The 15,284-nt window shown below is 47.2% G+C and overlaps 1 long non-coding RNA gene across 1 annotated transcript in view; it reads left to right on the top strand.

The window, feature by feature from the left end:
* LOC309547181 overlaps window positions 1-8,004 on the top strand; it is a 683,824-nt gene extending 675,820 nt beyond the window's left edge. The window contains exon 3 of the long non-coding RNA XR_014224961.1: window positions 7,964-8,004. This is a non-coding gene — a long non-coding RNA (uncharacterized lncRNA). The remainder of the gene's footprint in view (window positions 1-7,963) is intronic.
* The last annotated feature ends 7,280 nt before the right edge of the window (window positions 8,005-15,284 follow it).

Below are 15,284 nucleotides of genomic sequence, written 5' to 3' on the forward strand. Positions count from 1 at the left end.
CCAATAGAAATATAGATGTTATAACCCTTCACCACTCCAAATTGGAGCAAACGTTTTGGCTTTACCCCTAAAGTATTTCTAAAGTCATAATGTTACCTAATTGTACAGAACAGGATGCAGTATCTTCAGTCTTTTACCATGGGTTATAGGCAGTTACCTTCAGATGATTGGACACTAGTGAAAAAGCAAAGCCGCAGGAACCTCCCCTATTCAACCCCTCCCACTCCCAACCAGCCTCAGTTTTTTTGCTAGTGTCCTTAGGTGATGGGGGCATTCTCTGTACTGTAAGAAGCTTACCTCTTTTACGGGAGGTTTTCTCACTGAAATATCCTTCTACTGAGGCTCCTTTCTGCAGCTTCAAGATCAGATAACTACTCAGCTGAGCCTTGGAGGACAGTATCCAAATCCATCCTGGAGAAGAGGTGGGGTTCGCCTGTAATGTCGCAATGGATCCTGTGGGGATGCTCAGGTTGACATGTGGTGCATCATATTAGGTTAGCTGCAGTCTATACAGACCCCTTTAGGGTTATGCCCATCATTGAAAGCGAAGCCAGGACAAGGTCAGGTCTTTTAAATCGTGCCCAAAGTGTTAAGTCATCTGCCATGGAAAGTACAGGATCTGTGCTCTTCAGATCTGTCCAAGAGTACTTACGATCCTATCGATTGGCTCTGGAAGCAAAATATGACACTTTAAATTAGTGGTCTGCACACTGCAGCCCGGGGGCCAGATGCAGCTCTTTGTTTGCCTTTACTTGGCCCTTGGGGCACTCCCACAGATACAATGTATTATTCCTTCCACTGACACCAACGGTGGGGCATAATTCCTGCCAATGATACCAATAATGGAACACTATTGCTCCCACTGACACCAATGACAGGGCATTATTTCCCCCACTGACACCAATGATGAGGCACTATTCCTCCCACTGACACCAATGCCAGGGCATTATATCCCCCACTGACACCAATGATGGGGCACTATTCTTTCCACTGACATCAACAATGGCATGCTATTTCTTCCACTGACACTAATGATGTGGCACTATTCCTCCCACTGATATCAATGATGGGAAAATACTCCTCCCAAAAATACCAACAATGGGGCACTATGCCTCCCGAAAATACCATCAATGGGACATTATTCTTCCAACCAATACCAATAAAGGGACACTATTCCTCCCACTGATACCAATGATGGGGCACTATTCCTCCCACTGATGCCAATGATGGGGCACTATTCCTCCCACTGACACCAATGATGGGGCACTATTCCTCCCACTGATACCAATGATGGGTTACTATTCCTCCCACTGATACCAATGATGGGGCACTATTCCTCCCACTGATACCAATTATGGGGCACTATTCCTCCCACTGACACCAATGATGGGGAACTATTCCTCCCACTGATACCAATGATGGGACACTATTCCTCCCACTGACACCAATGATGGGGCACTATTACTCCCACTGATACCAATGATGGGACACTATTCCTCCCACTGATACCAATGATGGGGCACTGTTCCTCCAACTGATACCAATAATGGGCACTATTCCTCCCACTGATACCAATGATGGGCCATAGTTTACTCCAATTGATGTTGGGGCATTTTCTACTCTGGCCACAGTCGAGCCCCTCAAAGTCTAAAGGACAGTAAACGGGCCCTTTGTTTAGAAAGTTTGGAGACCCCTGCTTTAAATGGTGTGTCGCCATTTAAGGAATTTACCCCTTTCTTCTGAGGAATCCTTGGAGACACATTTGGTAGATATTTCACCCAAGCTTAAAGTGGAAGGAATGGATACATATAAGTCTATTTAGAAACACTGCCTCCCCCTCCTCCTACCTAAGCTGCATACTGCTGGTAAAACAAATATACCTTTTTTCAATCAATTCCAGTGTGATCACGCGATGCAGAAGCTCCAGCGCCCCAACTTTAAGGTTACCATTGCTACCCTTATTAACTAAGCATACTCCTGTTTTGCTTTAGAGCAGCCTAAGTCTTGAGCATGTGTTCCCTAAAATTGCCCAAACTTGCTTAGACCTTTCTAGTCCAGTCACTCCTAAAATCTGTTTGGTCCCATCCTGAAAAGCTCTTAGCTTCGCCAAAAATTTTTCACCCAGCAATATGCTATTGAGGAGAGCATCCTGCGTAAAGGTACTCTTCCTTAGGTGGACCTTAGGTGGCCATTTGTTGCCTTTACAAAATTCCCTACGGATGTTAGTCCCATGTTCAAGGGCCCAGTGGACAAAAGATTAGAGGTCCTCTTTAATACCCTATTTTACTTGGCAGCCAAAATCCCCATAGTGCAGCATTCACTTGCCTATATGGTCATCTGTTAGACCGTGCCTTCTGGACTAATTGCATAGCCTGGGACCCTAGCTCAATCTTAACCCATCTCTCCATTCACCATCACCTGGAGCTTTTACCTTGCTTGAATGGCTTGGCAAATATGCTTCACCAATTCTCTAGAACAGGGATTCCCAAACTACGGCCCTGCAGCTGTTGCAGAACTACACATCCCATGAGGCATTGTAAAACTCTGACATTCACATACATGACTAGGCATGATGGGAATTGTAGTTCCTGAACAACTGGAGGGCCGTAGTTTGGGAATCCCTGGTCTAGAATGTACCTCCTCTCAGATCCTATGTGAAGGATCCTTTGTCTCAAATACTGGTCAGCAAAACTCCTGTGCAATGGACACCAGTTTTATTCTAGACTGTTGCAACCCATGTGTCTGATAGGCAAAGCCGGAGTCTGCCCAGCATGGTGGATTTCCAACCCAGTGCTTGGGTCAAGGAAAACCTTTCCCTTAAAGATATGGAAAGTTCTCATGAGGAGGGTAGGGAGTGGTCCTAGATGTCCTCTCAGTGCAGGGGCTTGGTCATTTAAACTACTTCCCATTACATTGCGTAATTGTCTCTTCTACACTAGAAAATTCAGTTTTGAGGTCACCCGACAAGGCAACAGAATTCACCTCACTAAAAGGGTGGCAGACTTGACCCACTCTTGGGCAGAACTGTACTATGATAATCTCATCTGTGGGCCTATCACAAGGAGGTTACCTTGGGACATTTGTGGATGCATCCAAGAAGAGAACTGTATAAAAGGGATGCAGGAGATGTAGATAGTGGCATCATAATAGCATCATGGGCCCCTGGGCAAAGTAATGCACAAGCCTGCATCAAGTGTCCCAATCACAGTGTGCCCTTACATCAAGTTTCTTCATCACAGTGTCCTCAAACATCAGGTGTCCCCCATCAGAGTGCTCCCATACATCAGGTGTCCCCATACATCAGATATCCATCATCACAGTGCCCCCTTACATCAGGTGTCCTACATCACAGTGTACCCATACATCAGGTATCCCCATCAGAGTCCCCCTATACATTAGGTGTCCCCATCACAGTGTACCCTTACATCAGGTTTTCCTATCACAGTGCCCCCATACACCAGGTTCCCCTATCACAGTGCCCCCATACATCAGGTTCCCTCATCACAGTGCCCCTTACATCAAAGTTGTGCCCCCCCCCCTTCCCCCTTGTACTCACAGATCACAAATGCTGTTCCCACCTGCAATGAAGGCAGCTCCATTGGTTCCCCTAACTGTGATCGAGCTATTACTGACGGCTTATGGTCATTTATCAATGATTTGGAGCCAGTAGGATGGACTCCTGGTGATATTAGCATTGTGCAGCAAATCACAGTGCTGCATGATCAGGAGTCCCTCACAGCCCATTTAAAGTGCCGTCTCCAACCAGCATAAAGAGATACTGTCGCCTTGCTCATGCAAGAAAAAGTGACAGTGTCCCCTCATAGTACTATTCCCAACCTCCTTATACTCATCATGCCTGCACTCCTTTACCCTTCTTTCCTCCTCTGCTTCCAATGATAATGCTCAGTGCATAATGGGTATGGAGGAGCAATTGACAGCACCCAGGCTTAGCAGTCAATCGCTAAGTCCAATCACTGTTACACTACTAAAGTAGAAATGTCACAATGGAGGAGGGAGTGGTGAGGGAGCGCAGAGTGAGTATAAGAGTGCCAGTTTGCAGAGACCGCCTATTTGCCCAACATGGGCAAGGTGATAGTGTTTCTTCAAGAAGATGGGAATATTCTTATTCCATGCCTTTACATGTTCAAAGGCCACATGACGTACCTCCTGAGGGCCAAGAAGATCAGATGGACTCATACTATACTCAGTACAGCCCTCATTGGGTGAAACATGTCAGAGTGATGCTTGGTCTAAGGGGATTCTTCTGTGATCTAGTTCTGGACTAATAAAGCTTCACAAAGGCTAATGTCATTGGACTTTGGCTAAACTGTTAAATTAATTCCATGTGGTTGGCATTGAGCAACTCCATCATCTGACACCTAAAACCTCACCGTTAAAGGCTTTGTAGTTTTACGTGTTCTGATATCAGGTGTTCCTGGATGATTGAAACCTGACCACACCTGGCTTGGAATGCAAAGTACCCAACAGGACAATCCTGACAAGGAGTCATAAATGGGAATTCTTATCCTCACAGGATGTTCTCGCATAAACCTCCTATTGTGAGGTATGGGTGTAGAGGAGCCTCAGATAAGATCTCCTGGGGAGGTTATACCAACATCAAAGGCCAGCGGTTAATAAAAGATGACCCAGGTCAAAAACAGTGATTCGTGGACAGATGGCGCCCCTAGTGGAAGAATATAACATGCTTCCTGGAAAGATGAGATACTTCCGGTTGAGTAGGAAGGGGGCATCTTATGAACTGTCATTGGACAAGAAGACAGTGGGTGTTTATGTGGGTGGTGTCTGAGTGGGCTTTAAATGCGGATTGCCAGCTAGAATCCCTCCTTTTCTCCTTCCTGTGTGCTTGAGACCAGCTGATATCGAACCCCGAGGACGAATATGTAAAGTATTATCTGTAATTGTTTTGTCTTATATGCTCTGTAATATTCCTTTAGTGTTTTATGTTAGCATTTCTACTTTCTTTATAATAAATTAGATCCTTGTTTATTTAAGCAGTGTGTTTATTTTTATAGCTAGCATTGTTAGCATACCTTCCATTAACCTTATCAGAGCTTTGATAGACTATTTTAGGAATAGACAATAGAATACATTTTTATAATAAATTTTTTTAAAGCCCGTAGCGTGTGAAACACACTCAAAAGACTTCACCCGGTGCATGAAAAAGTGCACACACACAAACGTGAGGAACACAAAAAGTGCACAGGGTGTGCAAACACAAATGGTCTTCCCTCCGAAGAGGTAGGACCCGAACCTCGATCCCCCGGGGCGCAAGACTCCTGACAGGGATTTAAGGTACTCATGGTCTGTCTGGCCGAAACCAGACTGACCCCGTTCTTCAGGGGGACTGCCGAAACAGCCCCCACCGAGTACTAAGTGGGGCTCCCCCGAAGGGAGACCCCATGAGAGAGGGCGGACTAAGCCAAAAGGCCATATCCACCCCCTCCCAAGACTCAAGGCAGGGCCTGAGGACCCACACCCTACAAGTCGTGCAGTGAAAAAAAAGGTGATAGAAAGTGACAAACTACAAAGAAAAAGCACACACAAACAAAAAGGTGGGGAAGGGGAAGTGGAGAGGGGAATTAGTGCCCTTGTGAAAAATACAAGGGCAGGCCTTCCGGCCGGAATAAAAATTCCTCTGGTCGAAGCCAAAAGGCCTTGCCCAAGAGGCAGGTGCTTAAAAAAGTGTGCGTAGGTGCAGTGACCATGGTGCCGAAAAACTCAAGGCGAGCTGCCCCTCACCAGTGAGAATTAAGGCACCCCTGGGCTGCCACCCCAGGGGCACATACACTATGGGCTTTTTCTACCCCGGCCCAATGGCCAGACCGAGTGTAGCCCTTACCTACCAGGAGGTTTAGAACGTGGACAGCTTAGAGAGAGCCTGCCTTCAACTGGGGACAAGTCTTTTGCAAGGCCAGATTCAACCCAGGAGGAAAGGCCCTCCCACCGCCATCCCAATTCCTCACCAATTACATCCAGGAGCAATACTAACCGTCATTTCCCAGCTTTCTTGCTCCCTTCAAACTGGTAGGGTCGGACCCATTCAAATCAGAAGGCAATGGACCCCTCCGGCTTTCTCTGATGTGGCTTACTTCCCAGTCCCCCGGTTGTTCCGGAGCGCCCTGGTTCATTTCGGCCCCCACTGATACTAACCATCAGGTTCCATACCAACTGATAAGAACAGATACTACACTTGATCTTAGCCAAAAGGCCGAGAAGCGATAAATAGGGGAGGTACAAAACCATTCCATATTTATTTCAACGTCCATCCCTTTTCGTAACGTGAACCTCCAGGTCCAAGATGTTTGCTCTTGGCTTGCTGATTCCCCCTCCCCCCTCCCCCTATTCTCATTGTGCTAAGTCAGTCTGGACCTCTGTGTATGGGAAGATGTTACATCCTCCTCCCAAATTCCAACAATTGGTGCTCTAGTAGAAAATTGTGAAGTCTGCGTAGTATCACATGGGGAAAGGTGGGTTCATAATGTGAACCTCCAGGCCTAGGACGCTCACTCTTGCCTTGCTGATTCCCCCCACTCTCATTGTGCTGCCGGTGCTCCAGTAAGTCAGTCTGGACCTCTGTGTATGGGAAGATGTTACATCCTCCTCCCACATTCCAACAATCCAAAAATTGATTCCCCAGTAGCCAATTGTGAAGTCTTTGTAGTATCCGATGGGGAAAGGTGGGTTCATAATGTGAACCTCCAGGCCTAGGACGCTCACTCTTGCCTTGCTGATTCCCCCCACTCTCATTGTGCTGCCGGTGCTCCAGTAAGTCAGTCTGGACCTCTGTGTATGGGAAGATGTTACATCCTCCTCCCAAATTCCAACAATTGGTGCTCTAGTAGAAAATTGTGAAGTCTGCGTAGTATCACATGGGGAAAGGTGGGTTCATAATGTGAACCTCCAGGCCTAGGACGCTCACTCTTGCCTTGCTGATTCCCCCCACTCTCATTGTGCTGCCGGTGCTCCAGTAAGTCAGTCTGGACCTCTGTGTATGGGAAGATGTTACATCCTCCTCCCACATTCCAACAATCCAAAAATTGATTCCCCAGTAGCCAATTGTGAAGTCTTTGTAGTATCCGATGGGGAAAGGTGGGTTCATAATGTGAACCTCCAGGCCTAGGACGCTCACTCTTGCCTTGCTGATTCCCCCCACTCTCATTGTGCTGCCGGTGCTCCAGTAAGTCAGTCTGGACCTCTGTGTATGGGAAGATGTTACATCCTCCTCCCAGATTCCAACAATTGGTGCCCCAGTAGCCAATTGTGAAGTCTGTGTAGCAGAGCTTTTTTTCTGCGGGAACGCGGGGGAACGCAGTACCGGCACCTCCAGCACTGAATGCATGTAATGGTAAGGGATTCTGGAGGGGCTAGGATGCTGACTGATCTATTGTAACTGGCAGGGTTTATTTTTGCATGAGGGTTTATTGTTGCTAGGGGGTGTCTTACATTGCTGAGGGGTCAATTGTTGCTGACAGGGATCTACTGTTGAGGTAGAAGTCTATTTGTTCTTGCTGCTGAAAAATCTGTTCTTGCTGGGGGTCTAATGTTGCTGGGGTGGATCTATTGTTGCTGAGGTAGTATTCTGTAACAGGGGGTCCATTTTTGCTATAATGTCGTGTGAGGGGTCTATTGTTCCTAGATGCTACATTATTGCTGAGAGGTCTATTGTTGCTGGGGTGTGGTCTTTTGTTGCTGGGGGGGGGGTCTCTTTTTGCTGTTGTGTGGTCTATCATTGCTGGAGGGAGATCTATTGTTGCTGGGTGAATCTGTTATTGCTGGGGGGGTCTAGTTTGGCGTGGATGGGGATCTATTGTTGCTGGGGTGGAATCTATTGTTGATGGCTGTGAGGGAACTATTTTACTGCTTTTTTTGTTATCATTGCCAAAGTCCATACAAATTACTTGGAACCACAAAATAATACATGGTTCTTCATTCTCTAAAAAAGGCGGTACTGGAATGTGGGTAGGGGGTGGAACCAAGGGACGGTGCTCAGAGGTGGGTAGGGGGCGGAGACAAGGGGTGATTTAATAGTGGGAGTTCCTGCACCTATTCTCTGAGAAAAAAAGCCCTGCTGTGTAGTATCACCAGGGCCGGTGCTTCCACTAGGCAAACTAGGCAGCCGCCTAGGGCACATTGCCACCTAGGGGCGCAGCCTTTGAGTCAGCACTCACTCTCCATCATGAATGATCCTTGTCAGCTGAGGAAAGGGGCGGCAGTGGGGGAGGAAGAAGGGACAGAGGAAAATGCCAGGTGTCTGGGGCAGTGGCAGAACTACCAGGCCCTGGATTTCCTCCATTGTTGGGGGAGCCCCAAGGGGCAGGAAAGGAGCCCACCGGAGTGCTAGCTGCATAATGATCCTCTTCATCTGGAGCTGAGCGGCCTAATCCCTGGGTGGGAAGTGACTCTCTAATCTGAGCTGGTAGGCAGCCATTCATTTCCCTGGGTCGGTATTAAGCAGGGAGTGGAGGAGAGCTGAACCTGAGCCGGAGCTCGGCACTGGAGGGCGGCACCTTTACTGGAGCAGAAGCGATGAGGCAACGGAATGGTCTGAGGATGTTGGTGATGAAGGAGGTGCGGAGCTCTCTGACTGATGCTTCTCTCTCCACCAGGAGCCGGTTGGAGCTGTGGTGAGCACTGTGGTCCAGGAGAGGAGCATCCTGGCAGAAGGAATCAGCAGGATCACAGTGAGGGAGGGCAGAGTGCAGGCCACTCTCTTCATACTGCCCAGTAAGTGTCCCCAGAACAGGGAATCAGGGTTCCTGGGTGTGACATGGAGGATCCCTGGTGTGAAATTGTGGTCACCAGGTATGCCATGGGGAATCGGAGTCACCAGGTGTGACATGGGGAAGAGGTGTCACAAGTGTAACAGGGGTTTGGGGTCACCAGGTGTGCCATGAGGAATTTGGATCCCTGGGTGTGCCATTGGGGTTTGAGGTCCCCAGGTGTGACATGGAGGAACATCAGGGTCTCCGGGTATGACATGGAGGAACATCAGGGACCCCTGATGTGACATAGAGGAACATTGGGATCACTGGGTATGACAGCATTACATGGAGGAACCATCAGATCAGGGTCACTGGATATGACATAGAGCAGTTTTTAACCCCTTCCTTTTTTATTTATTTATTTTTTTTTGGGGGGGGGGGGGGCGCAAGTAGCTGATCTTGCCTAGGGGGTAAAACAGTCTAGCACCGGTGTTCCGTGAAAAAACCATACCCGTGAGAAAACCATACCCTCGTCACTTCCGGTTCCGCTACGGAGGGTATGGATTTCCCACGGTAGTTAAACTTGCGGCGGGTACATTAAAACACTTCGGGTGCAACATAAATCATGTCCTCTCCTATCGCTGTAACATCCCTCATCTCCGGTAATAAATATAAAAGCGGATCACGGAGCCGCGATCGCTGTCACATTTACGTCTCTCATACACCCGCCGCCGCTTTTATATTTATTACCGGAGATGAGGGAAGTTACAGCGATAGGAGAGGACATGATTTATGTTGCACCCGAAGTGTTTTAATGTACCCGCCGCAAGTATAACATTAGAAACAGTGCCGTGATAATTTCATGCCCACCGAGCATGCGCACTTCTCAAATTCTTTCTTCTTCAATCACGTATCCGGGGCTCTGAGCATGCACACTACTGCGCTGCTCAGCTGTTTCAGACCGGAAGTGACGAGGGTATGGTTTCTTCACGGGGTATGGTTTTTTAACGTTACACCGGCCCTGAGTATCACATGGGGAAAGGTGGGCAGGATGTGAGTAGCCTAGTCAAGAAATGTTGGGCTGCTCCAGTGGGCGAAATGTTGGCAAGGAGATAGTGGCCACCTCAGAGCTCCTTCTACATATCTTGGCAATTAGCAACTCTATCATACGAGTCTACAAGTCTCCACTGCTATGACTGAACCCCAGGCAATTCATGGTAGGGTTACACCTTGCACACTCCATGCTGCCCGATGCTCATTCCTGTTATGCACTGGGCAGTAAGGCAGCCTATTATAGTAATGAGCCTCCTCTCATTGAGTTTCCTGAACAGCCAGATTCTTCTTGTCCTGTATATATTCAATAAAGAAAGCAAAAGTGTCCAAACCCATCCTCTGCTCTCTCTCAATTAATCCAATGTAGCTACAAGTAGGCTGAGGGGTATAAAAGAGAAACTTCTATAATTATAGAATGCTTATGTCTCTAAATATCACTTTTTTTATATAAAATAAACTGCACTTTGCTGTACATAAAAATAAAAATTTTTTTTTTATTGTTTCCTTGTTTTAATTAGATTAAAAGAAAAAAAAAAGATGATAGAAAGATATAGATACAGTATTACAGTATGTAGATAAGATATATTGATATACAAATGTTTTGTTTCAAATGCCCCTTTATGCATTGACATGCATTACCAAAAGTATTGGGACACCTGCATTTACACGCACATGAGCTTTAATGGCATCCCAGTCTTAGTCCGTAGGGTTCAATATTGAGTTGGCCCACCCTTTGCAGCTATAACAGCTTCAACTCTTCTGGGAAGGCCGTCCACAAGGTTTAGGAGTGTGTCTATGGGAATGTTTGACCATTCTTCCAGAAGCGCATTTGTGAGGTCAGGCACTGATGTTGGAGAGAAGGCCTGGCCCGCAGTCTCCGCTCTAATTCATCCCAAAGGTTTTCAATCAGGTTGAGGTCAGGACTCTGTGCAGGACAGTCAAGTTCCTCCACCCCAATCTCACTCATCCATGTCTTTATGGACCTTGCTTTGTGCACTGGTGCGCAGTCATGTTGGAACAGGAAGGGGCCATCCCCAAACTGTTCCCACAAAGTTGGGAGCATGAAATTGTCCAAAATGTCTTGTTATGCTGACGCCTTAAGAGTTCCCTTCACTGGAACTAAGGGGCCAAGCCCAACCCCTGAAAAACAACCCCACACCATAATCCCCCCTCCACCAAATGGTTTGGACCAGTGCACAAAGCAAGGTCCATGGAAACATGGACTCATTTCAGGTATTGAGCAGTTCCCTTTGTCGGGATTCAGTGTGGTCGCTGCTTGTGCTCTAATTCATCCCAAAGGTGTTATATCAGGTTGAGGTCAGGACTCTGTGCAGGCCAGTCAAGTTCCTCCACCCCAAACTCGCTCATCCATGTCTTTATGAACCTTACTTTGTGCACTGGAGCTCAGTCATGTTGGAACAGGAAGGGGCCGTCCCCAAACTGTTCCCACAAAGTTGGGAGCATGAAATTGTCCAAAATGTCTTGGTATGCTGATGCCTTAGGACTTCCCTTCACTAAAACTAAGGGGTCAAACCCAACCCCTGAAAAACAACCCCACACAACAATCCCCCCTCCACCAAATGATTTGGACCAGTGCACAAAGCAAGGTCTATAAAGACATTGATGAGCGAGTTTACTGTGTAGGAACTTGACTGGCCTGCGCAGAGTCCTGACCTCAACCCAAAAGAACACCTTTGGAATGAATTAGAGCAGAGACTGCGAGCCAGGCCTTCTCTCCAACATCAGCACCTGGCCTCACACATGTGCTTCTGGAAGAATGGTCAAACATTCCCATTGACACACTCCTAAACCTTGTGGACATCCTTCCCAGAAGAGTTGAAGCTGTTATAGCTGCAAAGGGTGGGCCAACTCAATATTGAACCCTACGGACTAAGACTGGGATGCCATTAAAGTTCATGTAAAGGCAGGCGTCCCAATACTTTTGACAACATCGTGTATTAAAAGTTCACGTTAAAAAAACAAAAACAAACATGTTATACTTACCTGCTCCCAGCGGCTTGCTATGGGAGCACACGGCAAGGGGGAAGCCGACACGTTTCGTCAGAGGCTTCTTCAGGGCTAGAGACATTCTCTACAAAGAAAATATACATACATAGATTAAATTTACAGTCAAACACATAATATAATACATTACATATAGCTGAGGCAAAAGGCACATAGACACTAACCCAATCACCAGATGCGCCAGACATATTCCCTCCGGGGCAGGCGTCGGGACCATATAAACAGGAACGACCATTTATAATAAACATGAGAATGTATTGAGGGGCTGAGCTCATCCAGCCATATGGGCTCAAAAATATAAAAGGAGTATAGATATCCCGTGTCTTTTTATTCTGTGAGTGATTCGGCCTCCAGGAAAAGTGGTCCCGTCGGGCAAATTCACTCTGGGATCACTTTCAGAGACGACGGGAGAGGTGCCTTCCCCACCCCTCTCCCGCTGCTTCCCGGTCGTTTCTGTGCTTACCGGATCCATCGGTAAGCCTGGAACCAGTCAGATCTGGCTGATGGCTAGGCAAGAAGTCAAGTATGGAAAGATAGCCCCCGCTTGGCTCTATGTCCTTGGAGAACCGGAGAGACGTCTGATGTCACTTCTTGTTCTCGGGCTTAAAGAGATGATTCTTCCTTTATTTCATTTATTGGTCTTTACGGGTTATCATTTTGGAGTAAACCATGAATGATGGCCCTGGAATTATTGGTCTCTCCCTGCACCACACATGCATGCGTGTCATTGCTGCAAACATCAATCACTGTTTACATAAACAGGCAAACCCTTAGGCCCCGTTCACACTGGGGCGACGCTACTTCCCCGGGCGACCTCACAGGTCGCGGCGCGCTGCTCGCACCGCGACCTCGGAGCGGCCGGCACGGACTTCATAGCATTGAAGTCTATGGCGGTCACCTCCGGGTCGCCCCAAAGAAGCTCCGGACCCTTTTTCTAAGTCGGAGCGACTTGTGTCGCTCCTATTAGAACGGGTCCATAGCTTCTGAATGCCAGGCGACCTACGGCGACCTGTCAGGTGACCAGGTCGCCTGACAGGTCGCCCCAGTGTGAACGGGGGCTTACGTGTGTGTTTGCATTTGCACCACTGATATATCAGGGGCCGATATGCCTGAGGTTACCGATATTGCCGATATTTCGGGAAAGTGCTTGTACCGGAGTGATGCCTGCAGTTAGAGGCATCACCTAGTACCGGAGTCCATAGGCGACGGTCGGCTGTCTTGTAATGACAACTGATGCAGCTGAGAAGCCGCTCGGCGGCTGTCATTACAAGGAGCGGGAGGGGACGTCCCCCCTCCCCTCCCGCAACCTTTTGTGGATCTCCCGGGTCTCCCGTCCCACCGGGAGACTGGGGCATCCTACCTGCACGACCCCCGAAGACCCGATCAAAGCCGCATTTGGCCTCTGATCGGGTCTCCATGTAAAAAACCCGGAAGTGATGTCATGACAACACTTCTGGGTACTCGGCGCCACATTAAAAAAACTGGCAGCATTCAAAACAGCCAAACTTGGCGTTTTGAATGCCTTTCAGCGCAGAGGAGGGGTTTGGGGTCTTTTAGACCTCCAGATCCCTCCACAAGGAGTACCTTGGAAAAAAAATAAAAAAACATTTTTTTTACATGTCCAAAAATATCAGCTGATACAGATATCCGATGACCAAATTATTGGTATCGGTCTCGGCATTAAAAAAACGATATCGGTCGATCAATAGTATCAAGTACCCGAAAGACATCACACAAAACACAATTACTGTGCAACCAGTAAGAATACAAAACAATATATAAAAAAAAAAAAAACTAGTGTCACTGGTGTTGTCAGTATCAGTTAGTAAGTTCCCACTCAGTGTCAGTTAGTGTCAGATTGTCCACCGCACTCCACAGTCCCGCTATAAGTCGCTGATCAACGCTATCACTAATATATATGTTTTAAAAAATCCATAATTTTCACAAAAATTAATCATTATACACTTATTGGAATTTTGTTTTGTTTTTTTGTTTTTTTTACCAAAAACATGTAGCGGAATACATTTTGGCCTAAATGAATGAAGACATTACATTTTTTTAAAATGTTTTTATTGGATATGTTTCATAGCAGAAAGATAGCAGAAAGATATTAATTTCATTTGGGTACAGTGTTGCACGATGGCACAATTGCCAGTTTAAGTAGTGCAGTGCTGAATAGCAAAAAAATGCAGTGCTCATGACGGGAGCTTGAGTGGTTAAGCTGGTCAACTGCTTCAAAGTAACCCCTCTCTGGCCAGGCCCAACGCTACCCTGCAAATTACACTATATTACCAATAGTATTGGGACGCCTGCCTTTACACACACATGAGCATCCCAGTCTTAGTCCGTAGGGTTCAATATTGAGTTGGCCCACCAGGTAGAACAGCTTCAACCCTTCTGGGAAGGATGTCCACAAGGTTTTAAAATGTTTTAAGAGTTTCCTTAAGAGCCAGTTCACACTAATCCGACTCAAAGTCGTCCCGACTTTGGGTAACTTTGAAGTTGCCCGTGCAGCGTGACTTCATCGCGGCTTGCAAACGACTTCTCATAATGGAAGTCAATGCAAGTCGCTCCGACTTCGCGAAAAAATTGTGCAGAAACCTTTTTCTAAGTCGGAGCAACTTGAGTCGATCTGATTAGAACGGTTCCATTGCACAGCATTGGGAGCTACTTGTCAGGCGACCAAGTCGCCTGACAAGTCGGAGTAGTGTGAACCGGCTCTCACTGGAACTAAGGGGCCAAACGCAGCCCCTGAAAAACAACCCCACACCATAATCAACCCTCCACCAAATGATTTGGACCAGTGCTCAAAGCAAGGTCCATGAAGACTCATTTCAGGAATTGAGCAGCTCCCTCTCTGGCCAGGCCCAACTCTACCCTGCAAATTACACTATATTACCAAAAGTATTGGGACGCCTGCCTTTACATGAACTTTAATGGCATCCCAGTCTTAGTCCGTAGGGTTCAATGTTGAGTTGGCCCACCCTTTGCAGCTATAACAGCTTCTGGGAAGGCTGTCCACAAGGTTTAGGCACTGATGTTGGACGAGAAGGCCTGGCTCGCAGTCTCCGCTCTAATTCATCCCAAAAGTGTTCTGTCGGGTTGAGGTGCAGGCCAATCAAGTTTCTCCACCCCAAACTCGCTCTTGCATGTCTTTTGACTTGGGACTGCAAAGTCACATGACAAGTCGTACTCCATGATTTACAATGAGTACTGTTCATATCTGTGCGACTTCAAGTCGCAACAACTTCAACGTAGGCCCTGCACTACTATGGTCCAACTTTGATGCAACTTGAGGTCCAAAGGCCTCAAGATTACACAGGCATTGCTTCAAGTTCAGTCAAAAAATGTGTCAAAATCATGCGACTTTCAGGTTGTACAAGTGTGAAAGGGGCTTATAGAGAACCTACCACCTAAAAAAACATCACATAGGAGACTTTTTGTTCCCTATGTGATAAAAAAAAAAAATAGCTACACCCAAGC

Source organism: Pelophylax lessonae (genome assembly GCF_965119305.1).
Source record: "Pelophylax lessonae genome assembly, chromosome: 2".
In the NCBI taxonomy this organism is placed as follows: domain Eukaryota; kingdom Metazoa; phylum Chordata; class Amphibia; order Anura; family Ranidae; genus Pelophylax; species Pelophylax lessonae.